The sequence below is a fragment of the Mustela lutreola genome, chromosome 4 (assembly GCF_030435805.1).
Source record: "Mustela lutreola isolate mMusLut2 chromosome 4, mMusLut2.pri, whole genome shotgun sequence".
NCBI lineage: Eukaryota > Metazoa > Chordata > Mammalia > Carnivora > Mustelidae > Mustela > Mustela lutreola.
In genome coordinates this window covers 131,319,493-131,345,781 of record NC_081293.1, presented here as the reverse complement: position 1 = coordinate 131,345,781, position 26,289 = coordinate 131,319,493, and the positions used below count along the sequence as shown (strand labels likewise).

At 37.6% G+C, this 26,289-nt stretch overlaps 1 long non-coding RNA gene across 1 annotated transcript; it reads right to left on the bottom strand.

Annotated features, from left to right (window-relative positions):
- Nucleotides 1–975: 975 nt before the first annotated feature.
- On the bottom strand, nucleotides 976–24,249 carry LOC131830386 (uncharacterized). The gene is made up of 2 exons (XR_009353134.1): nucleotides 24,179–24,249; nucleotides 976–1,325 (listed from the first exon to the last, which is right to left on the bottom strand). It is a non-coding gene; the product is annotated as an uncharacterized LOC131830386 (long non-coding RNA).
- Between the last annotated feature and the right edge of the window lie 2,040 nt (nucleotides 24,250–26,289).

Below are 26,289 nucleotides of genomic sequence, written 5' to 3'. Positions count from 1 at the left end.
ACTTGCCCTAAGTCATACGGCGAGTTACTGGCACAGCTAAAACCGGTGGTGTTTTGGAAAATGTTTACATCATGAAACACTGAGGCTTCATGAAACACCAGTCTTCCTAGGTACTTTTTGGAAAACAATGAGTAGAAACTAAAATACATGCTTAAAATGCCCGCTTCATGAATATTGCAAATGACAGGACAACGAGCCTTCTTATTCCCCTACTGCAGGAAAGCGGAGTATTTAAAAAAAAAAAAAAAGAATCATTAGCAGTATTTCTCAAGGGAGAATATAGACTTGCAGCCTGTGCAGGAATTCCACATTATTACCTGAATTCAGAGCTTATGGGTGTGTTTTGTCCACACCCTACATTTTTGGAAATACAGGGCCTGCCATTATGTAAGGTCCACTGAGATGATAACCTAATTCATCTCTTCACGACAGAGCCCTTCTTCTGATCCATCATATATATATATATATATATATATTTTTTTTAATGTGCTCCCATGAGCCAAGCTGACAGGCTACCACCCAGACTGACACACATCTATTCATCTCTATGGCTGCCCACTCCCGTCGGTGGGAACCCTGACACATGACAGAAGAATCTCTTGGAATGACCACTATACTTGTTTTAATCATCTACAGAACCATAAAATGGGGACGACTCAGAACAGAGGAGAAGCTGGTTTAAAATACAGTCTAATTCTCCTCCAAGATCTGAGCGCCCAGCACCCTCCTCTATAGTATGGGCCTTTGTTGAGACTTATATTTCCCACCTGTATTTCTTTTACTTTTTCCAGCAACAGTCTGTCTTTGTACCGGCTCCTAAATAACCATAAATTTTGTTCTTGTAAACCTTAATGAATGCCTGGCCAAGATGCTGTAACTATTGGCTTCTACATTGGAGCATAAATGGAAAGGGGAAAAAAAAAAAGTGTGCGCAGTGAAAAACTGGATAAAATGGAAAAAAGATCACAGCAAACCCAAAGTCGCCATTTGCCTTTAATGTGAAGGAGGCCTTGTTTTCACGGTGTGGCAGCTTTCAGGGGTTTTAATCTCAAAGTGGCTGATCAATTTAAGGTAAGTGGCAGGCATTTGGCCTGGTTCCCAGGCTTGGCTTTGCTGCGCTGAGAAAAGAAAGGATTCAGTCAGACACACAGACAACAGGCATCATCGGCGGCTCCCACATTCCAAGCATTTTAACACAGATTAGGTTGGCATGATTCTACTGTTTACTGAAATCTCCTAGGTGTTGCATTTTTCCCTCTCCTTGCGTGGTTATCCAAGATGGTTTTCTCAGGTCAGGACCTTCATATGCCAAATAGCTTGCAGAGCTGTTAAGGGAGAAAGAAGAGCATGGGTCAAGACTCCCGATTAAAATGCTATTTCACTTGCTCCCTGCAAAATAGGAGACTTCACACAGCAGGTAACTGAGCGCTGAACTTTTTGCCTTAGGCATACATCGAGACAGGAACTGTTTTACATGCATTCCTGAGGGGGGAAAAAACGGAGATAATTTCTTTAACAAGGACAAACTTAATTCAGCTATAAATGCCCACTGGATTAACAGGGTGATTTGTAGTTATTTTCTCTTCAGATTTTATAAGCATGAGCCTTTCACATAGGTGTAGCGATATTGCAACCGATGCAGTCTGTTTGTTAACATTTTCACATTATTCTTTAGTTTTTCAAAGCAGTTAATATTAAAAGAGCTCAGCAGATCCCTTGCCGCTATCTTATTTTCTATTTTAGCAAAAGGGAGTTTTCTTAATTCATTTGACCTACGTTAAATAAAATATGCATTCAGTTGATCTCATCAAAAAAATGTGTTAGTTGTCTTTCTTGTGCTTTTGGCCGTATTATGCCTTATGGAAATTCTATATTTTTAAATACATTTCACAGTTTTTAAAAATACTTTATCTCACTTTAATATATTCAGCCCTTTTCCTTTAGTCATCCTCATGACAGAGTTCCTCATTTTTTTCCTAAGAAATTTTATTAAAATAAATAATGTGTATTTTAAAAAACAATTTCCAGCTATTAAACTTTTCAAAAGCTGTGTCCAAATTATTATATTTAGCTATACCCAGAAATGTCTTCTTAACATTAATAAATTTACATTAACAAAATTAACATTGTTGCAACTGAGTAATTATATTAAGACTGTGCCTGTGAGGGTTGCATTTATTTTATGCATCTGTTCTAATTTCTGTTGTTATATATGCAAGCGTGGTCTTTAAAAAATCAGTATAGGGTTCCTCATTGATTAGAGAAAAAAAAGACATAAATGGGATGAAACTATCCAACTCAGGATTTCATCTTATATGAGAAAATAAATTCCCTTTCATTTACTCAGCAATATTTGTTGAGCACCTACCCTGTGGGGTGCTGTCAGTGCCCTGTTCTAGGAGCTTGAATTTCTCAGTGAACAAAATACATAAGGACCCTACCCTTGTGGAACTAACATTCTAGCCAAGAGAGATAATAAACTAAAAACATAAATAAAGAAATAATACAGTATGTTAAGAAGTAGTAAGTGGATAAAGTGTATAAGTCAAGCACGGTAAAAAGGAGACAGGTGTTCAAATCTCACTGAGGAAGTGAGATTTGAACAAACACTTGAAGGAAATGAAGAAATTATTCTTTAAGCCAGTAAGAAGTAGGTTTTTTGGTTTTTAATTTTTCTTTTTTTTAAAGATTTTATTTATTTACTTGACAGAGATCACAAGTAGGCAGAGAGACAGGCAGGGGGTGGTGGGTGCAGGCTCCCTACTGAGCGAGCCCGATGTGGAGCTTGATCCCAGGACCCTGAGATCATGACCTGAGCCGGAGGCAGAGGCTTTAACCCACTGAGTCACCCAGGTGCCCCTTATTTTTTCTTCTTATTAAAAATCCTCTAAATAAGAAGGTGAGCAGAAAGAGACAGATATTTGGAATGTATGTGATGCCAGTTCCACTCAGTTCTTCCTAGTTCCTGTGAGCTAAAACATTTCTTTCTTTAAGTTTGAGTTGGGTTTCTATCTCTTGCCACTGAAAGAGACAGACTAGTACATTTTAAGCTGGTCACAAATAAACTAGTTCTGGATCCATGGACAATAAGCCCAAATAGATACTGAGCCATAATTCCATCCTCTATATAATGAGCTTGATTTTCCACACTGGGGATGTCTAGGCATCCATAAGAATGTGACTTAGCAGTCCAGACAATGGTATTACCAGACAGTGGTATTGATGAAATAAGAAATATAAGTCAGTGGAAGATAACAGAGAGCTTGGAAATAACTCCAATAAATGAAGTTAACTGATCTTTGACAAGGGAGCAAAGGCAATACAATAGAGAAAAGACAGTCTCTTCAACAAATGGTGCTGGAACAGTGGACATCCATATACAAGAAGAGTAAATCTAGACATAGACCTTATACTCTTTACAAAAATCAACAGAAAATGAATCACAGAGCTAAATATAGAACAAAAACTATAAAATTCCTAGAAGAGGCCATAGGAGAAAACCTACATGACCTTGGGTATGTCTTTGGCTTTTTACAGAGTCATTACCCATGAAAAAAATCATGGTTAATGCAGACTTCATTAAATTTAAAAACCTCTGCTCTGTGAGGGACAATATCAAGAGAATGAGAAAACCAGCCACAGACTGGAAGAAAATATTTGCAAAACACACAACTGATAAAGAACTGTTATCAAAACAAAACAAAACCCAAAACCAAAAAAACCTCTTAAAAGTCGACAATAGGGGCACCTGGGTGGCTCAGTGGATTAAAGCCTCTGCCTTCAGCTCAGGTCATGATCCCAGGGTCCTGGGATCGAGCCCCACATCGGACTTTCTGCTCGGCGGGGAGCCTGGTTCCTCCTCTCTCTCTCTCTCTCTCTGCCTGCCTCTCTGTCTACTTGTGATCTCTATCTGTCAAATAAATAAATAAAATCTTAAAAAAAAAGTCAACAATAAGAAAACAAACAACCTAATTTTAAAAAGAGCTAAGGGTACCTGAGTGGTTCAGTCAGTTAAGTGTCCACCTCATGGTTTCAGCTCAAAGCGTGATCTCAGGATTGTGAGATGGAGCCCCGTGCTGGGCTCTCACTCACACATGCACATGCTCTCTCCCTCTCTCTCAAACAAACAATGAGCCAAAGATCCTAACAGACACCTTGCCAAAGAATATATATGGCTGAACAATGAACATATGAGAAGATGTTCCACAGCACGTGTCATCAAGAAGATGCAAATTAAAATAGCAATGAGCTTCCACACAACAATTAGAATGGTCAATATTCAGAATATGGATGATACCAAATGCTGGCAAAGATATGGAGCAACAGGAACTCTCAATATTTGCTGGTGGGAATACAAAATAGTACAGAAAACAATCTAGTGATTTCATGCAAAACTAAGTATACTCTTGGAATATGATCCAGCTATCACAAAAGAATTGAAAACTTATGACTACACAAAAACCTATACACAAATGTTCACAGAAACTTTGTTCATAACTGCCAAAACTTGGAAGCCACCAAGTTGTCTTTCAGTAGGTGAATGGTTAAATACACTACAGTACGCCCAGTCAATGGAATACTATTGAGTGCTAAAAAGAAATGAAGAGACATGGAAGAACCTTCAGTGCATATCACTGAGTGAAAGAAGTAAGTCTGAAAAGACTACACACCATATGATTCCACCAATATAACATTCTGGAAAAGGCAGTAAAATGATCAGCAGTTGTCAGGAGCTGGGAAAGAATGAAGAGGTGGAGCACAGGGGAATTTTAGGGCAGTGAAAATTCTATGTGGCACTGTAACGGTTGATAAATAACATTATGCATTTGTCAGAGCCAAAAAGAAAGTGTACAACACTTTCACAAAGTGTTCACACTTTTTCACAGTGATGAGCCCTTATGTAAACTATGGACTTTAGTTAATGGTAATGTATTGATATTGGTTTATCAGTTGTAACAAATGAACCACACCAATGCATGATGTTAGTAATAGGGGAATCTGGGGAGGGGAGAGAAATATATGGGAATCTCTGTTCTTTCTGCTCATGTTTCTGTAAACCTGAAACTTCTTTTTAAAAATAAAGTCTCTTGGGGGTGCCTGGTTAGCTCAGTTGGTAGAGCATGCAACTCTTGATCTTAGGGTTGCAAGTTCAAGCCCCAAAATGAGTATAGTGATTACTTTAAAAAATAATTTCAAAAAATTAAGACTCTTTAAAAAAAAAAAGCACTAAACATAATAGGAAAGATTGATCATTCAGACTCATTACAATTTAAAACCTCTGTTCATCATGGGATGCCTAGGTGGCTCAGTCAGTTGGGCATCTGACTCTTGATTTTGGTTCGGGTAATGATCTTGGGGTCATGGGATCGACCCGCATGAGATTGAGCCCCACTGAACACAAAGTCTGCTTGTTCTCCCATTGCTCCTCCCCAACTCACTCACCCTCTCTCTCTCAAATGAGTCAATAAAATCTTCTAAAAAAAAAAAAAATAAAACCTCTATTCATCAAAAGACACCATTAAGAGAATGAAAAGACAAGAAGCAATGTGGGAGAAGATATTTTACATGGATAAATCACACAAAGAACTATTTCTAGGCCATATAAATATCTCTTATAAATCAATAAGAAAAAATGGACGACTCAATTATTTTTAAGAAAGGATAAAAGATATGAATACATTTCTTACACAAGAGAGTATCCAAATGGCCAATGACCATTAGAAGGTGCTCAACATCATTAGTTACCAGGAAAAGGCAAATTGAAAACAAAACAAGATATCACACCTCAGAATGGCTACATTTTAATGGGTTGACAATAGTGAGGATATAGACTGCGACAAACTCTTAAAATGCTGTGGGACTGCAAATTGGCAAAACTACTTTGGGAATTTTGTTGCCAGTAAAGTTAAGCATATACCTACTCTGTAACTCAGCAATTCAGCCCCTAGGAGTAAATGCAAAAGAAATGCCTACATATGAGCACAAAAACATAGTAACAAAAATATTCTTAGTACATTATTCTTAATAGAATCAAGAGGCATCTAGGTGGCTCAGTTAGTTAAGCATCTGCCTTTGACTCAGGTCATGTTTTCCGTGTCCTGTGATGGAGTGGGGCATCAAGCTCCCTGCTTGGCAGGGAGTCTGCTTCTCCCTCTCCCTCTGCCTGCCACTCCCCCTGCTTATTCTCTCTCTCTCTCTCTGTCAAATTAAATAAAATCTTCTAAAAAAAAAAAAAGAATCAAACTAGAAGCCACACAAATGTCGATTAACAATGGAATGGATAAATAAAGTATATGCATAATGCAATACTGTACATCTGTGAAGAAAACTATTTGTATGCGTAGCAACATGATTGAATTTTTAAAATGTAATATTTAGCAACAAAAAGTGTACCTACTATATAATCCGGTTTAAAGTTCAAAAATAGGCAAAACCAATTTATGGCAAGAGAAATCTGTGTAGTGGTTAACTTTGGAGGATGAGAGCACAAAGTAAACCTTTGTAATGTTAGTATTGAGCAGTAATTTGTTTTGTATGATAATCAAGCTACAAACTTAAGATTTGTGCCCTTTCCAGTCGATATGTTACATTTAAATAAGTAAAACTAAAAATATATGGTTACCTAAATCAACCAAACATAAATTAAAGCCATGGGCCGTAAAAATTCCTAGTTCCTATCATTGCAATAAAGAGAATTATTTCTTCTATATAACCCTTCAGATGGGGTCACCATATGTGAATCTTGAAACTAACATGTAATAATCTTCAATTTCTAAGACTCCAAACTGTCATTCCTGGCTCCAAGGTAAATGGCAAGAACCTCCTCATACTAAAATTCATTCTTACTGTAGACACTCCATTATCACTCTGATGCCCAACAAATTATTAATAATAATAGCTAATATTTTAGGCACTCTTACTGCGGGCCAGTACCATACTGAGTGCTGGATATGCATATATTTGCATACGTAAGTCTGCCATTACCCCTAAGAGAGAGGTATTACTAAGCTACTTCACAGATGAAAAAATAGGTTGAGAAAAATGTAATAAATGCTCCTCAGGTCATTGAATCAGTAAATATCCTTACTTACATTTTTTTTTAAGATTTTATTTATTCATTTGACAGAGAGAGAGAGAGAAAGGAAGAGGGAGAAGCAGACTCCCAGCTGAGCAGGGAGCCCGATGCGGTACTCCATCCCAGGACCCTGGGGCTCATGACTTGAGTCTAAGGCAGACGCTTAACCCACTGAATCCCCCCGCCAGGCGCCCTATCCTTAGTTACATCCAAAAACAACCAAAAGTTTGGTTTAAGCATTTAAAGGTCATTGTGTAACTCCCAGAATTGCCAGCATGGTGAGTTGAGGCCTCTGCAATCAAGAACAGTGTCCCAAATGAGGTCACAGAAAGTTAATGCCCAGCCTGGGACAATGTGATCCAGTCCGCCAGTCAGGAACCCAGACACGGCCATCAACAGAACCACCGCTGCTCTGCCGGAACTCTCTGGGACCTCTGCCACTGTTGCACCAACGAGGATGACTTTTAGTTTCCACTGCACCGATCCCATTAAGGGCACACAATTCATGCTGAAGGGCAAAAAAGAATGATATGTGCACACTTCTGAAATGAGAAATCCAAGGGTGGCGAGCGGGGATTTGAACCCGGTGAGCTTGGCCCCAGCACCCAAGTTCTCATCTACTAGGTTAGGCTGCCTGCAGATATGTGATATTATTACTTTACCATTTGAAGAACCAGGTGAGACAAGCAAGTCTAAAAACACCCCACAGCACTTCACGCCACCATATCATGTCCATCAGAAAGCTTCAACAATTTCTTGCTTGACTGATGTAGAAAGAAAGAATAAAAGTACTCATCTGTAAATTGGGCTTCCAAAATCACCCAACTGCTTTAATAAAGGCAAGTATAGAAGGTCTGGTATGACAGCTCAAGAGCCACCATGTGGGGCCATGTGGCCGCATGCTGACTCAGATGGGTGGTGAAGGGGGGCCACTAATGAATCACCAAGACCACATCCTGCCCCTCCCTCAGTTTTTCCCCTGGAAGCTGCCCATCAGTCTTCCTGCTGAGATCTCCACCCAGGCATGAGGCTCAGGTATTTGCAGCAAATGTCTGTGAGGCTCAGAAGTCCCATTTTCCAGGAACATTTGGCCCTGGTTCTTTCAGTGGCGTCTGTGTGTGAAGTTGGCTATGACTAAATGTGAAAACTGATAGTCTGTGCATGAGAACTCTGGGCTCAATTCTTGTCATTTTGTATTTCTCATGTGTTGTGTTGGGCACAACAGAACATCTAACATCACATACCCTCACTTTGACAAAGTTTTTGAGCTTATTTAAGCTAAAAGGAAAGTCATAATGTGAACACGTGATGCTAACTAGATAATGACTTGGGAGAAATGTGTTCTTCCTGAAAATTGTGCCGTGGATACATTTTCATTATAGCCAAAGACCAAGCAGGCATTTCATCCTGCTCTGATTCATCTTAGAAAAATGTGTGGTAAGCTATTCAAAATTCTCCCCCATTTACTTTCAAATAAAGAACAAGAGAAAAAGTCTTTTTTTTTTTTTTTTTGTAAAGGCAATTTGGTAAAATTAGTATCTGTTGGGGCTTTTTTTGGGGGTTTGGTTTTGTTTGGGGGTTTTTTTGGCTTCCAGTGAAGACAGGAGTAGGAGTAGGATTACAAAGGCTGAGATAGCCAGTATATGGAGGAATTTGAAAGTGAAGAAGTCTGACCTTTATTCTGTAGGCAGGAAGTAATTCATAATGGTCTTTTTCATCTAATTTATTTTTAACAATTTTTAAGTCATTACAATAAACAGAAAAGTAAATTTAATTTAGAAAACGATAAGGCAAAATGTGTTGCAACCACTACAGGTGACAGGTTGGAGGTAGTGGCTAATGCTGGGGTTGACCCTCCAACAATGCTGGGCTTCGGGTACTGACTACCTTTCCCCAAACCCCCACTCCCTGCACAGCCAAAAATCCAAGTATGACTTTTGACTCCCCCAAACATTAACTACTACTAACCTGCTGTTGACCAGAAGCCTTACCAGTAACAGTCAATTAACACCTATTTTGTATGTTATAGGTATTATATAGTGTATGCTTACAACAAAGTAAGCTAGAGAAAAGAAAATCATAAGGAAAACACATTATAGGAATGTACTGTATTGAAAAACATCCACATATAAGAGGACCCATGAAGTTTAAACCTGTGTTGTTCAAGGGTCAATGATACTATGGTGGTAATCATTTTGCAGTGTGTAAGTATATTGAATCAACACATTGTACACTTTAAACTATACAGTGTTACACATTAGTTATATCTCAGTAAAGCCGGGGGAGAATAGAAATAGGAGACTGCCAGTTCCTCAGAAAGTACCCTAGTGGCATTTTAAAAAATTATGATAATAGAGACAAAGCATAAAGCATGTATGTTCAGCTTAACATGTTATCCTCATCAAGGTCAAAAAGTCCAAGATCAGCAGCATCCCAGAAGTCTCCTGAATTCACATCCCTAATCAAAACTCCCTTCTTCACTGAGCTAAGGAAATCTCTACCCTGACATCTGGAATTGTCATTTATTTCATTTTTCTTTATGATTTTACTACCTACCTATGCATCTCTAAATAACACACTTTAATTTAGCTTTTCCTGAATTTTGTCTAAATGGAATCATACTGTATTTTCTTTGATCTTTGCTTCTTTTGCCCAAGAATATTTTTGAGAATCATCCATGTCAGTGTTTGTAATCTATAGTCCATTCACTTTCTTTATTGTAAATATTCCATAATATATCACAAATTGTTTATCCATGCTATGTTAGACATTTGGGTCATTTCCAGCTTGAGGCTGTTACAAACAATGCTGTGGTATGTGTGTGTGTGTGTGCACGCACGTGTGTGTAAGAGAAAAAAAGAGGATTAGGGAGATCTATCTAGCAGTAGTGTGTAAGTTGAACTCAGATACAAAGAGAAGAATCAGAGAATTCAGCTGGGCTGATCAGTCATACAAGACTAATACTGGAAGTCGGTGATTAACAGAAGGAATAAGGCAATTGATTCATAGCAATAGTTCACCAAGTAAAAGTTATACTTATTTAAAATTTTCATAGGTACTGCTACATTTCCTTTTTAAAGGCTTTATCCAAAAAAAAAAAAAAAAAAGTCTTTAGGAATGTACACTCTCACCAGAGGATTGTGTATGAATGAGAATGCCCGTTCTTCTGCATTTTTGCCAACTTTAGATATTATCCACCTTTTTAAACATTTGCCAAGGGGCACCTGGGTGTCTCAGTTAGTTAAGCAACTGACTCTTAATTTTGACTCATGATCTCAGGGTCAGGAAATCAGACCCCTTGTCAGGCTGCATGTTCAGTGTGGAGCCTGCTTGAGATTCTCTCTCTCTCTTTCCCTTTGCCTCTCCCACTGCTCATATACCCCCCACACACACACTCTGTCTCTCTCTCTCTCTCTCTCTCTCTCAAATAAATAAATAAATAAATAATCTTAAAAAAATGTTTGCCAAAATTACCAGGGAAATTTAAAATTTTATTTTTTTAATTTTGAAAATTCAAATAATTTTATTTTCTTAATTCTTAGTGAGTTTAAGCATTTTCTTACATTTTTCCATCAGACTATCATATTTTATATATGAATTTCCTGTTCATATCTTTTGCCCATATTTCTATCAGCTGCGCCCTGGCTTTCTTTTTGATTTGGGGGAACTCAATAAATTTTGAATATTAATATTTTTATTACCTATATTGTAAATATATTTACCTATCTGTTGTCTTTTTGTTTATAGTGTCTTTTGCTATCCATAAATTTTTAATTTTTGATGTGTCACCTTGGCTAGGCTATAGTATCCAGTTATTCGATCAAATGCTAATCTTGGTTTTGCTGTAAAGGTATTTTGCAAATGTAAATAAAACCCCTAATCAGTTGACTTTAGGTAAGGTGCATTATCTTGTATAATCTGGGTGAGCCTGATTCAATCAGCTGAAAAGCCTTAAAAATAGAACAGAGGCTTTTTCCAAAAGAAGATACAGTTCCAAGCTACCTATGATTCTTGCTTCCTGAGGACCTGCCCTGCTCATTTCAGACTTCCTTAATCAGCCCCAATATCACATCAATCTATCTATCAATCTATCTAATATTTTTATTTATTTATTTTCCTTATTGGCTCTGCTTCTCAGGTTGAACCCTGACTGATACAGTATAGTATTTTTACATAGTCTACCATTCTTCTCATTTGTAGCATCCAGGTTTCCTGTCTTGCTGATGTAGCTTTTATACAAAGATGTATGCAAATCTTGTTCATGCAACATTGACAGTAATGGCTAAAAACTGAAAAGTTCTCCTTCATTCCCCTTTACTGAACTTTCTCCATCTAAAGGCTCCTATTGTCAATAAGATAGGGATATATTTGTCCAGCCTACATTTTATTTTATTTTATTTACATTCAATTAATTAACATACAGTGTATTATCAGTGTCAGAAGTAAAGTTCAGTGATTCTTCTGTTGTATATAACACCCAGTGCTCATTACATCTTGTGCCCTCCCTAATGCGTATCACCCAGTTACCCCATCCAAGCCACTTCCCTCCCCTCCAGCAACCCTCAGTTTGTTTCCTATGGTCAAGAATCTCTTATGGTGGGGCGCCTGGGTGGCTCAGTGGGTTAAGACCTCTGCTCAGGTCATGATCCCAGAGTCCTGGGATCGAGCTCCGTATTGGGCTCTCTGCTCAGCAGGGAGCCTGATTCCCTTCCTCTCTCTCTGCCTGCCTCTCTGTCTACTTGTAATCTCTGTCTGCCAAATAAATGAATAAAATAAAATTTAAAAAAAGAATCTCTTATGGTTTTTCTCCCTTTCTGATTTCATCATGTTTTATCTTTCCCTTCCTTCCTCTATGCTCCTCCATTTTGTTTCTTAAATTCCACCTATGAGTGAAATCATATGATAATTGTCTTTTTCTGGTTGACTTATTTCACTCAGATAATACCCTCTAGTTCCATCCATGTCATTGCAAATGGCAAGATTTCATTTTTTGATGGCTGCATAGTATTCCATTGTGTGTGTGTGTATATATATATATATATATATACCATATCTTCTCTATCCATTCATCTGTCAATGAACATCTGGGCTCTTTCTAGTTTGGCTACTAGTTTGGCTATTGTGAGCATTGCTGCTATAAACATTGGGGTGCAGGTGTCCTTTTGGATCACTATATTTGTATCTTTGCGGTAAATACCCAGTAGCGCAATTGCTGGGTCATAGAGTAGCTCTGTTTTTAACTTTTTAAGGAACCTCCATGATATTATCCCAGCCTACTTTTTATGTAAAAAACTAATAGCCGTGTGTGTGTGTGTGTGTGTGTGTGTAAAAGTCTCTAAGTGAACCAAAAAAATCATACTCCAATTTAGTGACAATAATTATCTGTAAAAGGGGAAGGGTTGCTAGAGAGAAGTGAAGGAGGACTTGCAGAGCTTTTGTACTTTTGATTGTCTAAATCATATACAATAAGAATCTATTTGTATTTAATTTGGGTGATTTTTTTTAACGATCTTAACCATTTTTAAGTACAGTTCAGTGCTGTTAAATACATAGGGTGATGATTTTAAAGGGTAAAAAAAACTTTACAAAAGTTATCAACAATGACTGCAAGATTTCAAAGTTCAGAGACCAGGAAATTACTCCATTGAGATAAATAAATATGCCAAAAGAAAGCTGGTTTATTGCAAGCATTACCATCTTCAAAGCCTTTAAATACCCGGCTTAACTGCAGAATAGAAGATATACACAGAATATAAATATATAAACATAAATGTATAAATATAAAAAATGCAGAATAAAAAGTTTGAATGTGATGTCTGTCTAGAGAGCACACTCTTGGCCTAAATTTCAAGAACGTATATACCTACAGGCCAAATTTGGCTTTTAAGTCAAATATATATCACCCTGGCAATTGTATAAGAAAAAATGACCATATAAAGGTAGAAAACACAGAAGCAGTAAAAATGAATGTTACTGTAAAAAAAAAATCAAAGTACTCACAAAATAAAAGGATGTAAAATATAAAAACATAAGCCTAATAATGTGGGGAGGAGAGGAGTAAAGAATGGGTTCAAACTCAATGACCATCGAATTAATATAGACTGCTATATGCAGGAGGGGTTATATACAACCTAATGGTAACCATATATACAAAGAATAAAGAGAAAGAAATCCAAATATATCACTAAAGAAAATCAGCAAACCATGAAAGAGAGAAAAATAAGAAGGGATCAGAGAAAATCTTTGGAAACAACAACAAAACAAATAACAAAATGACAATAAATACGTATCTTATCAGTTAATTACTTTGAATGTAAATGGACTACATGCTTCAATCAAAAGACACAGCATGACAGAATGGATTAAAAAAAGACCCATCTATGTGCTTCCTACAAGACACTCATTTTAGACCTAAAGACACCTGCAGATTGAACGTGAGAGGATGGAGAACACTTATTAAGAAAATGACAAAGGAAAGCCAGAGTAACAATACTTATATTCGATAAAATAAACTTTAAAACAAAGACTGTAACAAAAGACAAAGAAAGTCACTATATAATAATAATTAAGTCACTCTAACAAGATTTTAAATATTTTAAATTTTAAATATTTACGCACCCTATGTTGGGTTAATAACAAACATAAGGAACTAATTGATAATAATAATAGTATGAGACTTTAGCATCCCACTTATATCAATGGAGAGATTAAACAAAAAATCAACACTGAAACAATGGCTTTGAATGACACACTGGACCAGATGGATTTAACAGATATATTCAGAACAATCCATCCTAAAACAACAGAATGCACATTCTTTTCCAGTACACATGAAATGTTCTCCAGAACATATCACATATTAGCCCACACACACAAAAAAAACCTTAACACATTTAAGAAGATCGAAGTTATGCCATGCATCTTTTCTGATCATCAACCCTAGGAAATTAGGATACAGTCACACACAAAAAATCTGGAAGAATTACAAATGCATGAAGGTTTAATCACCTGCTACTGAACAAGGATTGGGCTAGCCAGAAAATAAAAGAAGAAATAAAAAATTATGTGGAAACAATCAAAATGAAAACACAACAGTCCCAAACCTTTGGGATAAAGCAAAAGTGATTCTAAGAGGAAAATATATTGAATACAGGTCTACTTTAAGAAGAGGAAAAAAATCTCAAAAAAATTAATTAATCTTACTCCTAAAGGAGCTGGAAAAAGAACAACAAAACCTAAAGCCACCAAAAGGAAAGAAATAGTAAGGATTAGAGCAGAAATAAATGACATCAAAACTAAAAAAAAAAAAAAAAAAAATTTAAAATAAAACAGATCAATGAAACCAGGAGCTGGTTCTTTGAAAAAAATCACTAAAATTGATAAATCTCTAACCAGACTTATCAAGAAAAAAAGAGAAAAGATCAAAAAAATAAAATCACAAGTGAGAGAGGAGAAATAATAACCAACACCACAGAAGTACAATTATAAGAGAATATTGTGAAAAACTATATGCCAACTAATTGGACAACCTGGAAAAAATGGATAAATTCCTAGAAATATATTAACTACCAAAACTGAAACAGAAAAAAATAGAAAATTTGAACAGACTAATAACCAGTAAAGATACTGAATCAGTAATCAAAAAAACTGCCAACAAACAAAATTCCAGGGCCAGATGGTTTCACAGGAAAATTCTACCAAACATTTAAAGCAGAGTTAATACCTATTCTTCTCAAACTATTTCAAAAAGTAGTAAAGGAAGGAAACTTCCAAATTCATTCTATGAGCCTGGCATTACCTTGATACCCAAAACCAGATAAAGACATGACTAAAAAAAGAGAACTACAGGCCAATACCCCTGATGAACATAGATGCAAAAATCCTCAACAAAGTACTAGCAAAATAAATTCAACAATACATTAAAAAAAAAAATCGGGGCACCTGGGTGGCTCAGTGGGTTAAGCCTCTGCCTTCGGCTTAGGTCATGATCTCAGGGTCCTGGGGTCGAGTCCCATATCTGGCGCTCTGCTCAACAGGGAACCTGCTCCCCACGCCCCCCGCCTGCCTCTCTGCCTACTTGTGATCTCTCTCTGTCAAATAAATAAATAAAATCTTAAAAAAAAAAAACCACTCATGGGGCTCCTGGGTGGATTAGTCTGTTAAGCGTCTGACTCATGATTTTGGCTCAGGTCATGATCTCAGGGTAGTGGGATCAAACGCACAGTGAGGAGTCTGCATGAGAGTCTCTCTCCTTCTCCCTTTACCCCCCTCCCCTGGCTCATGCTCGTTCTCCTCAAATAAATAAATAAACATTCACCATGATCAAGTAGGATTTATTCCTAGGTTGCCAGAGTGGTTCAATATTTGCAAATCAATCAACGTAGATACACCACATTAATAAAAGAAAGTGTTAAGAACCTTATGATCATTTAAATAGTGGAGAAAAAACATTTGACGAAGTGCAATAGCCATTCATGATAAACTTTCAACAAAGTAGGTTTAGAAGGAACATACCTCAACATAATAAAGGTCATATATGAAAAACCCACAACTAGTATTATCCTTAATGGGGCAAAACAGAGCTTTTCTCCCAAGGTCAGGAACAAGACAATGATGTCCACTGTCATCACTTTTATTCAGCATAGTACTGGAAGTCCTAGATGCAGCATCAAACAACAAAATAAATAGAAGGCATCCAAATTGGTAAGGAAGAATTAAAACTTTCACTTTTTGCGTAATGACCACATACCAAATGTAGAAAATCCTAATGACTCCACCAAAAAACTGCTAGAACTGATAAAAGAATTCAGTAAAGCCACAGGATACAAAATCAGTGTACAGAAATCTGTTGCATTTCTATACATCAAATGAAGGAGCAGAAAGAGAAATTAAGAAAACAACCCCATTTACAATTGCACCAAAAATAATAGTATCTTATTAGGAATAAACCTACCAAAGGGGTGAGGGGACCTGTACTCTAAAAACTATAGAACACTGATGACAGAAATTGAAGACAACAAAAAGAAATGGAAAGACATTCCTCGCTCATAGGTTGGAAGAAGAAATATTGTTAAAATGTCTATACTACCCAAAGTGATCTGCACATTTAATGGAATACAATTTTTCACAGAACTAGAACAAACAATTCTAAAATGGAGTCACAAAAGACCCTGAACAGCCAAAGAAATGTTGGAGGGAAAAAAAAAAAAAAAAAAAAAAAAGCAAAGCTGTAGGCATCACCAAAAAAAAACCAGCACTATCTGGGGCACCTGGTGGCTCAGTCATTAAGTGTCTGCTTTGCACTCAGGTCATGATCCCAGGGTCCTGTGATAGAGGCCCCACATCAGGTTCTCTGCTTGGCAGGAAGCCTGTGTCTCCCTCTCCCACTCCCCCTGCTTGTGTTCCCTCTCTTGCTCTCTCTCTCTCTCTCTCTCTCTCTGTCAAATAAATAAATAAATAAATACAGCTCCATCTACTATAGCATCAAAAGAATAAAACACTTAGAAATAAACTTAACAAAGGAAATGTAAAACTTCTATTGAGGAAACTACGAAACATCATGAAACAATAGACAATGTAAATAAATAAAAAGATGTGTATTTTTCATGGATTAGATACAATGGACACACTTGTGTTCATTGGCAATACCCCCCAAGTTGACTTACAGAATCAATTCAATCTTTATCAAAACCCCAAGTGGCTTCTTTACAGATATTAAAAAACTGATCCTGAAATTCATAAGGAAATCCTAGCAACCCAGAATAGGTTAAAAATAAAAAGTAATCTTGATATAGAAGAACAAAGTTGGACGACTCACACTTCCCAATTTTAAAACTTACTATAAGCTACAATAATAAAATAAGTATGATGTTGGCATAAAGACAGACATTTAGATCAACGGAATAGAATTTAGAGTCCAGAAATAAAGCCTTGCATTCACAGTCAATTAATTGTCAATACAGTTCAGTGAGAGAAAGAACAATGTTTGTAATAAATGGGTCTGGGACAACTGGATATCCATATGCAAAATAATAAAGTGGGCTTTTACCTCACATTGTATAAAAAATTAACTCAAAATAGATTTAAAAAAACTAAATATAAGGCTAAAACTATAAAATTCTTTATCAAAAAGGCCTAAATTTTCATGACCTTAGAGAAGACCGTGGTTTCTTAGGTTTGAAACCAAAAGCACAAGCAATAACAGAAAATAAAAATAGATAAGTTGAATTACATCAAAATGAAAAACTTTTGTGTTGCAAAAGTTACCATCAAACAAAAGTGAAAAGAAAACCCACAAAATGAGAGAAAATATTTGCAAATTGTATACCTGTTAAGGGACTTACTATACCTAGAATATATAAAGAACTCTTACAACTCAATAATAATATAACTTAATTTTAAAATGTGCAAAATATCTGAGTAGATATTTCTCCAGAGACTATATACAAATGGCCCATAAGCACATGAAAAAATGTTCAACATCATCAGCCATGATAAATAAAACTCAAAACCACAATGAGATACCACTTTACAACACACTAGATTAGCTATAATCAAAAAGACAGACAACAGCAACTATTGTGAGGATGTGGGAAAACTGGAAGTCTCATAATTGCCAGTGGCAGTCTAAAATGGTGTACCCATTTTTAAAAACAGAATGGCAGGGACGCCTGGGTGACTCAGTGGGTTAAGCATTTTCCTCAGCTCTGATCATGATCCCAGAGTCCTGGAATGAAGTCTCGTTTCAGGCTCCTTGCTCAGTGGGGAGACCAGTTCTCCATCTGCCTGCTGCTCCCCCTGCTTGTGCTCTCTCCCTCCGACATGTAAGAATGTAAAATCTTAGAAAGAAAGAAAGAAAGAAAGAAAGAAAGAAAGAAAAGAAAAGAAGGAAGGAAGGAAGGAAGGGAAGAAAAGAAAAGAAAAAAACAAAAACAGATCAGCAGCTCCTCAAAATGTTAAACATAGAGTTACCCTGTAACCCAACATTCCACACCTTGGTATACATTCAAGAGAAATGAAAACATATGTCCACATAAAAACTTACACAGGAATGTTCATAGCAGCACTATTCATAACAACTAACAAGTGAAAACAACCCAAATATCCATTGACTAATGAATGGATAAATGAAATGTGGTACATAGAAGTAATGGAATATTATTCAGCAGTAAAAAGGGGAGGGGGGTTGGGAGAAGGGGGTGTGATTATGGACATTGGGGAGGGTATGTGCTTTGGTGAGTGCTGTGAAGTGTGTAAACCTGGTGATTCACAGACCTGTACCCCTGGGATAAAAATATATGTTTATAAAAAAATAAAAAATTTATTTAAAAAAAAGGGATAAAGTAATGATCCATGTACAACACAGATGACCTTTGAAAACTCTGTATGAAAGAAGCCCAACACAAAAGACCAGGTATTATATGATTCCATTTATCTGAAATGTCCATAATAGGCAAATTTATAAAAACAGAAAAGAAATTAGTGATTGCCTAGGGCTAGGGGGGTAGGTGGTTGGTGACCAATTGGTTCAGATTTTTGGGGGGGATGATGAAAATGTTCTGGAATTAGTAGTATTGGCTGCACAATTCTATGAATATACTGAAAACCATTGAATTGTACACTTTAAAGAGGTGTCGAATATAGATATAAATTACATCTCAATAAAGTGTTTGTTTTTTAAAACACAATAAATTAAGTTAAATTAAAGACCGGATAGCAGTCATATCCATACAGAGAGTGAGATGAGATAACGCTAAAGGGGCACTGCCCTAGAGTTGGGTAGGTGGGAACTGAATTTTCTTCTACAGTGCCCTAACTGCAAATTGAGCTCAGTATTATACAATTTAGAACAACCAAAGTGTTGGACACGCTAGAGTTTAGGCACACTAGAAGACTCAATAAGATTCATACCTAAAAAATCAAGGTTGCAGGGTGCCTGGGTGGCTCAGTCAAGCATCTGACCCTTGGTTCCCACTCAGGTCGTGATCTCAGGGTCCTGAATGAGATGGAGCCCTTGTGATGGGCTCTTGTTCCACGTGAGACTCTGCTTGTCCCTCTCCTTCCCCTGTTCCCCTATCTCCTCTCACTTAGATGTGCACGCGCATACTTGATCTCTTGCTTGCTCTCACTCTCTCAAATTAATTAATTAACAATAATAATAATTTAAAAAATCAAGGTTGGGTGGACTTTTGGACAGAGGTACCAGGCAAGTTCAAAGGCAAAAAAGAAGTCTCAGACAATGTCAGCGTGTGGATAGCTGTATCTGCAAGCCTCCCGTAGTTTCTACCTTTACTTCCCATTGAAAAGACCATGGGTCAGTGGTAATGATGGTGTGCCTACTGTATGCCATACACAGTGCCAGGTGTGGACACAAAATCACGAGTAAAGCAAGTTCTCTGCTTCTGAGCTTAAATGGAAGCAAATAATTACATTAAAGTAATAGCTATGTGCTCTGGTGGAGGTCTGGACTAAGAGCTATGGGAGCAGAGAAAAGGGAACAGTTAACTTTGTCCCAGTAAAGCAGAGAGAGCTTCCTGGGATGGTGACCTTCCAGCTAGGTCTTGGAGAATGAACAAAAAAAATGCCTGCAATGCCCTCTTGGCATTTTTTCTCCACATATAAAATCTTGTTATGCTATTGAGCCTATATATATACATACATACATACATATATATATAAAATATTGTATATATATGGATATCCTTATCTATATCTACATCTATATCTATATATAGATATCCTTATTTAAAAATGAAGCAGAATTAAATAAATACCTAAAAGGCACTAAATATGCTATAAAGCTATTCAGAGAATAAGACATAGGTATGTGGTTTGAGACATTTATGGGCAATTTTTATTCTGCATTTATATAAGAACACAATTCGTTAAGAAAATAATCAATCAACCATAATTTATCCACTAATATTAAGAACTTTCTGTTCTACTTTGCTTTATCAAACAATAGACTCATTTCTGAATGAAAGTCTAAGCTGAACCACGGAATCACTTAACTATAAGGCTAGAGATGATGACTCTACTAGGTAGTCTGGGCATCTTGACTTTAGTTCCTGCTGGGTTTAATTACTCCTGATTTAAAATCTTTCCTTTCTTCAAATAGTTTAGAAGGATTTTCTACCACTTCCCTTGATAATCTGTCTTTGTCACCTATGGTCTCACATGCCATCTGTTAAGCGAAACAAAGTGGAATTTTAATGTGTAATTACTAGTAAAAACAAACTGGCAACCCAAAATAATACTAGCATGGGACTTTTCAAAAGCTTGAATTTCTCTGACATACAATTTTATCAGCAAATGGCCCCCAAATATTTGGCTGTATCTCCAAATAAGCCAAGTGCTTATATCTTAATATGATTTGTCAAGCAATTTCAACTGCACCCTACTCTTTGATTTTCAGGATGACCATCTCCTCCTGCGATAAAATTGAATTTTTTTCTGTCAGTTTAGTGGGAAAGGGGCAAAAATATGATAACAGGATGAAAAGTTTTCTTTCAGGAAACAGTAAGAAACTACCCCCTTATAGAAGAGCGTTTTCTTGCCTTCCATCCTTGGACTTGGCTGCTAACGTTTTAGGAACAGACAAGTATGCTCTCTCAGCGCCTATGCCTGGTTATACCCCCAAATTGGCCAAATAGATTTACTACTTATATTTGTAAGTTCCCTTTGGTTGTTGGGTTTTTTTTTTTTGTAATTAACAGTGTTGTATATGGTTTTGTTAAAACTATGTTTGCCAGTCAAAGGTATGACTTTAATTTCAACTCCTCTCTACCAACTTTCTTTTAGTTCTTGCTTTAATTTCTTTAAATTCGATGTTTTAGTCGCCCCTTCCCACCCCAAGGGGATTGGCTTTGGCATTCTTAAAAAACAAAACAAAACAAAAACCTTGATTATGACTGAAACACAGAATGAACTTTGAAGATATCCAGAGGTATTTGGAAGTGTTTTTCCCAATATAATTTGGCCACAAAACAGGGGAGCAGAACAATCTTGAACTTAAATTAGTACTGAATGCTTACAGACCTTTACTGGTGGCAAATAATTGTTTCAGGGGAGGACAACTGAGTCACTGGTTTTATGTGAGCGGTTTCTTAACAAGCACAAAAGCAGAATGTTATTTTTCTCAAATGAAAGGTTAATTGCAGTCTGAGAATTCAACAGAGAACTGGGGAGGTGGCCCAATTAGGTGTCAGCAGTCCTCTGTCCTCCCTCACACCAGCTCTGCCCAATACCCCAGCCTCAGCCACTAGCCAGCACTAATCTAACCACTTCCCAGAAGCCTTTGTGACAAGAGCCTTGAAACCAGAGCCTCTCCCAGAGTAAATCCTGACCAAGATATTAGTCCATCCTGGCCAACTTCTTCCAGAGAGACTAGAGATAGGCTCTCTCCCTGAGTCCCTGGTTCCTTAGAAGTGTGGTCAGTCCCTACCTTTGTGACTCCTTTCAAAGAGAATTTACCCTGGGCCCTTATTATTTCCAAAGTCTGTGGAAAGTTCATGATGTCTTATGGTGGGACCAAGCTTGAGAAACAGTCAATCTTGATCAGGTAAACCCTTGCTGAATAGTGTCAGAGCACCTCAATCCACCATTCATTCTTTTTTTTTTTTTTTTTTTTTAAGATTTTATTTATCTATTTGACGGACAGAGATCACAAGTAGTCAGAGAGGCAGGCAGAGAGAGAGAGAGAGGAAGCAGTCTCCCTGCTAAGCAGAGAGCCCGATGCGGGGCTCTATCTCAGAATCCTGCGATCATGACCTGAGCTGAAGGCAGAGGTTTTAACCCACTGAGCCACCCAAGTGCTCCCACCATTCATTCTTTAGGCAAGTTTATAGGTGGCCAGTCCAGCCATGCAGCCATGAATTCACTTTGGCGACTCTGCCAGCTATAAGGAACCTGTGAGAAAGCAACACAGCAGAGTGACCAAAGGCTTGAGCTCTGGACCAAACTGCATGATTTTGGACAAGCGACATAATCCCTCTGTGGCTTAGTACCTTCATTCATAAAATGGGGATAATTATAATACCTTGTAGGCAGTTTCAAAGAATGAATGAGTTAACACGTCTGAAAGTGTTTAGAATAGTGCCCAAAACATGGTAAATGCCACATATATATTTGCTATTGTTATTTTTGAGCATGGCCAACAGACAGAGGTATGTAAAAATCAGTATGATATAATTTTTAAAAAAATTTTATTTATTTATTTGACAGGCAGAGATCACAAGTAGGCAGAGAGGCAAGCAGATAGAGAGAGAGGTGGAAGCAGGTTCCCTGCTGAGCAGAGAGCAGGACCCTGGGATCATGACCTGAGCTGAAGGCAGAGACTTTAACCCACTGAGCCATCCAGGTGCCCCAGTATGATGTAATTTTTTAAAAATTAAATTGTACTTCAATAGGCTTCAGCTTTGATTGGATTTCCTATATATAGCATGGAGATACATTTTTAATTACTATTCAAGAGCAACCATTCAAACACTTCTTGAACTGGTCTTCACAGAAGATTATTCCAGGAGACATTAATTAGGTGTGCCAGACAACAAAATTAGTTGTGTAGCAAACAAATTTGTTTGTTCACCCATTAAACAAAATTTAATTGATTTCTTGACTCCAAGATTTCTTAGTCTTTCATGTGATATGTACATTACAAAACACAGGAGAAAGATTTGGTATGCAAGGCTTACCAAGTGTAAGTGAATGCAGAATCCTTTGTTCTTAGAGTTCTCATACATCCACTAGCTCCCCCAAACTGTGTTCCAGAGGGAATGCTATGGATGCTACTTGGCAGCTGACAAAAAGACTATCATGTCAAGTAACATTTAAGTCCCATCTTCCTAATTCTTAATTGGTATGAATAAATTATATCACACTGGAAAAAAAATATTCACAAGGGTAGAAACCAATGAACAGTTTCCAGATTTAGAGTTTTCAAAAACCAATAAAATTAATAGGTTTCCACTCTTTTATCTTACCAAAAAAGATCATTTAGATAAATTGTCTTTTATTATTACCATCGTTTCATAAAAGAACCAGTTTTAACAACCAAAAATTGAAGGAATAATATAACTTAAGGGTAAAGAACTGTTATTAAAATTGAATCTATTGGGCCATTATTGAATTGAAATAATAATTATTAATATTATTGAAAAATTCATTACATTATTTGCATTTTTGTCACTTTGCCTCGAATCAGGGAACATTTCTTCTCTGTTATTTGGGAATCACTGATATATACAGCAGCTTATGGAGCTTATCAAACTAAACCTATGTATTCCAGATTTGTTTTATTTTGCAAAATATTGCTTCTTACTTATTGGCCCCATTGGTCACTACCATGGAGTCCTGCATGTCTGGTGGACTATCACCCATATGTCTGGATATTATTATTCAGAGAGATGGTGCTTTTGTCTTGCTGGTATGTTAAGAACACTGCGGTGGTGGAAGGAGAAATGGACCCTACAAACATATCTTCATGCCTCTCAGGGCATTTTGTCCAAACCTCCAACCACATCTTCTAGAAATCCCTTCTGTAATATAGGAACACTCTCTCTTTTCTCAGAATGTGCACCACCTTGCCTCAATTAAGACATAGTTCTCCCATAAGGAGGCTATACTTCTGCTGTCTTTCACATAGAAGTTACACATTTCCCCCACTCTGTCCAGGTTCGAAGGAGGGAGCGATGTCTTCCTCATTCCCTAGTGCAATTTCCAGACCCTTCTTATTCTTTTATACAAAAATTGCCTGAAATGCTTTCTTCTCACATTTCAAAAGATTCCCCTTCTCATTTTTTTTTCCCCTCTCTCCTGCTTTTCAGACTCCTTCGTAAGATCCTTTCTTTACGATCCATCCAAATATGGCATTCCTTGCTTTGGTCTGTGACCCTACTCTTTCTCACTTTATATTCTTTCCCTAAGATTTCTCAGTCAATCCCATAGGATTGATGATCATCTACTTACTAATGGATCTCAGATTTTTATTTCTTGTCTAAAACTCTCTTCCGGGCTTCAGGCCTGTACATCCTGCTCCTCATCCCACACCCCCACACCCCCCACATTACTCACAGGCTCCACAAATTGAACGTGTTCATAACTCACCTCATTCTCTTCTCCTGACACCTGTGTTTCCTAGCCCAGGCACTGTTCCATCAGTCATCCAGCCAACACTGAAAACGAAGGGACATTTTTACTCTTCTTTTTCCTTCACCTTCCCCATCCCTCAGAGCCCAAATCCCATTTCTCCTTAAGATCAGTAAAATCTACTTACTAAGCATCTCTCGAAAACTACCATTTTCTCTTTTGCCTGCATCACTAGGACTCTAGTCTCACCCCTTCAGTATTTTTTTCTGCACTTTGGAGTGATCTTTCTGATTATAGCATCCCCAGGCCTGAAACCCTTTTTTAACCTGAAAGCAAGGTCCTTCCTGATCTGGCTGCCCCTTGCTTCTGCAACCTGCACTGTCTCCCCTCTTATTCCCAGTGACCTTCGGAGTCTTAAAGAAGCCATGCCCTCTTGGGACTCTAGGCCTTTGCACATGTTACTCCCTTTTCAGAAACACTTCTCCCCACCAGACACAGGTACCATTTACCCCACACCTCCCTTTGCTTGGCTCATTTTTTCTTCTGACTTCAGGCCTAGCTTGGATTATCTCTTCCTGCATAAAGATTTCACAGATGCCTCAACTCAGTATTGGCTTAGGAGCCCCTTCTCTGCACTCTTCTTATGTACTGTCCTTTCCCTACTGTAGAATATCCTACAAAAACAATTGTTATTTGTTGAGCTGTCTACTTCCCCCTCCAAACTATAATCTCATGAAGACACAGACAATGTTATTCTATTAATCGTCATATTTCTTGAGCTTTGCACTTGGCCAGCTCCTAAGAAGCACTCAATAATATCTAAAAAAAAAAAAAAAAAAAAAAAAAAAAAAAAAAAAAAAAAGAATTAGTGCATTTGATGATGGTTTTCTAAATTAAGTGTTCTTATTAATGGATGTATCACTTAGGTCCCAAGAGGAAATAACACACTCAAAATAGGTTGATTTGGGGACAAGTGACTTACATAGGGATTATGTACAAACGTGGGGTATGCAAACTTGTAGTAACGACTCAGTAATTCAGGCTCTTGCCACCCTTAGCCCAGAAGCAGTTGCAGAACAGGAAGGAGAGAGAGTCATATAGAGCTGGTCACTTGACAGGAGCATTGGCCTTTGGTTAAGAGACAGAGCCAGCATGAAGCTACTGTATCAGTCAGGAATCAACCAGAGAAACAGAACTAGTAGGAGATAAACAGTAAGGCATTTAGTGCAAGGAACTGGCATATGTAATTGTGGAGACTAGCAAGGCCAGGCCACAATGTGATAATAGGCCTTCGGGAGGGACTGGCTGAAACTCTCAGACACAGGATGAACCTCCTGTCCACTGATAGAATTTGGTCTTCTAAAAGTGAGAAGCCTCACCTCTGCTCTTAAGGGCTCAAGTGACTGAGTCAGGCCTGCCCAGATGACCTAGGAGAATCTTCCTTACATAGAGTCAATTAATTATAGACTTCAGTCATATCTAAAAAATACTCTCACAGCAATACCTGAGTTCGTGTTTGATTAAATAACTGAGAAATTCAGCTGAACAGACACATAAAACTGACCATCTCAGCCAACTTGAAGGAAGGGAGCCAGGGAAGGCACATCCTGTCCTCACTCTCCAGGCTCTCCATTGGCCAAGCCCTATTGGCTCTCGAGTCAGAAGGTAGAACCTATTGATGGAATCCTGACAGGTCACTGGATTCCTCACACCTCCGGAGTGCCAGACTGGGAGAGGGAACCAAGCTCCAGATGACGCTTTGTGGGTGCAGTGTGAAATTTCTCAAAAAAAAAAAAAAAAAAAGTGAATGAGGATTCAGACTGAACAGTTTTGAAGAAAGAAACTCCTTAAAGAGAAGAGAAGTCTCAAAATTAGGGACCAAAGTGAAAAACTAGGGTGTTCCTAATCCATGGCTCCCATGTAAAAGGTTTGTCCTTTTGTTAATGCTTTTCCTTTGGGCTATAGGGACAGACTGTGTAGTATATACACAGTTCCACATACTGCCCCCTTAAGTCAGAAATCCCATTACTCACACCAAGACTTCCTGACAATTTGAATGCACCTCTGCAAGCTCGTGTGGCATGTTGTAAGGAACGGAGCCGGGGCAGCACCCAGGAATGTGGCCTGAC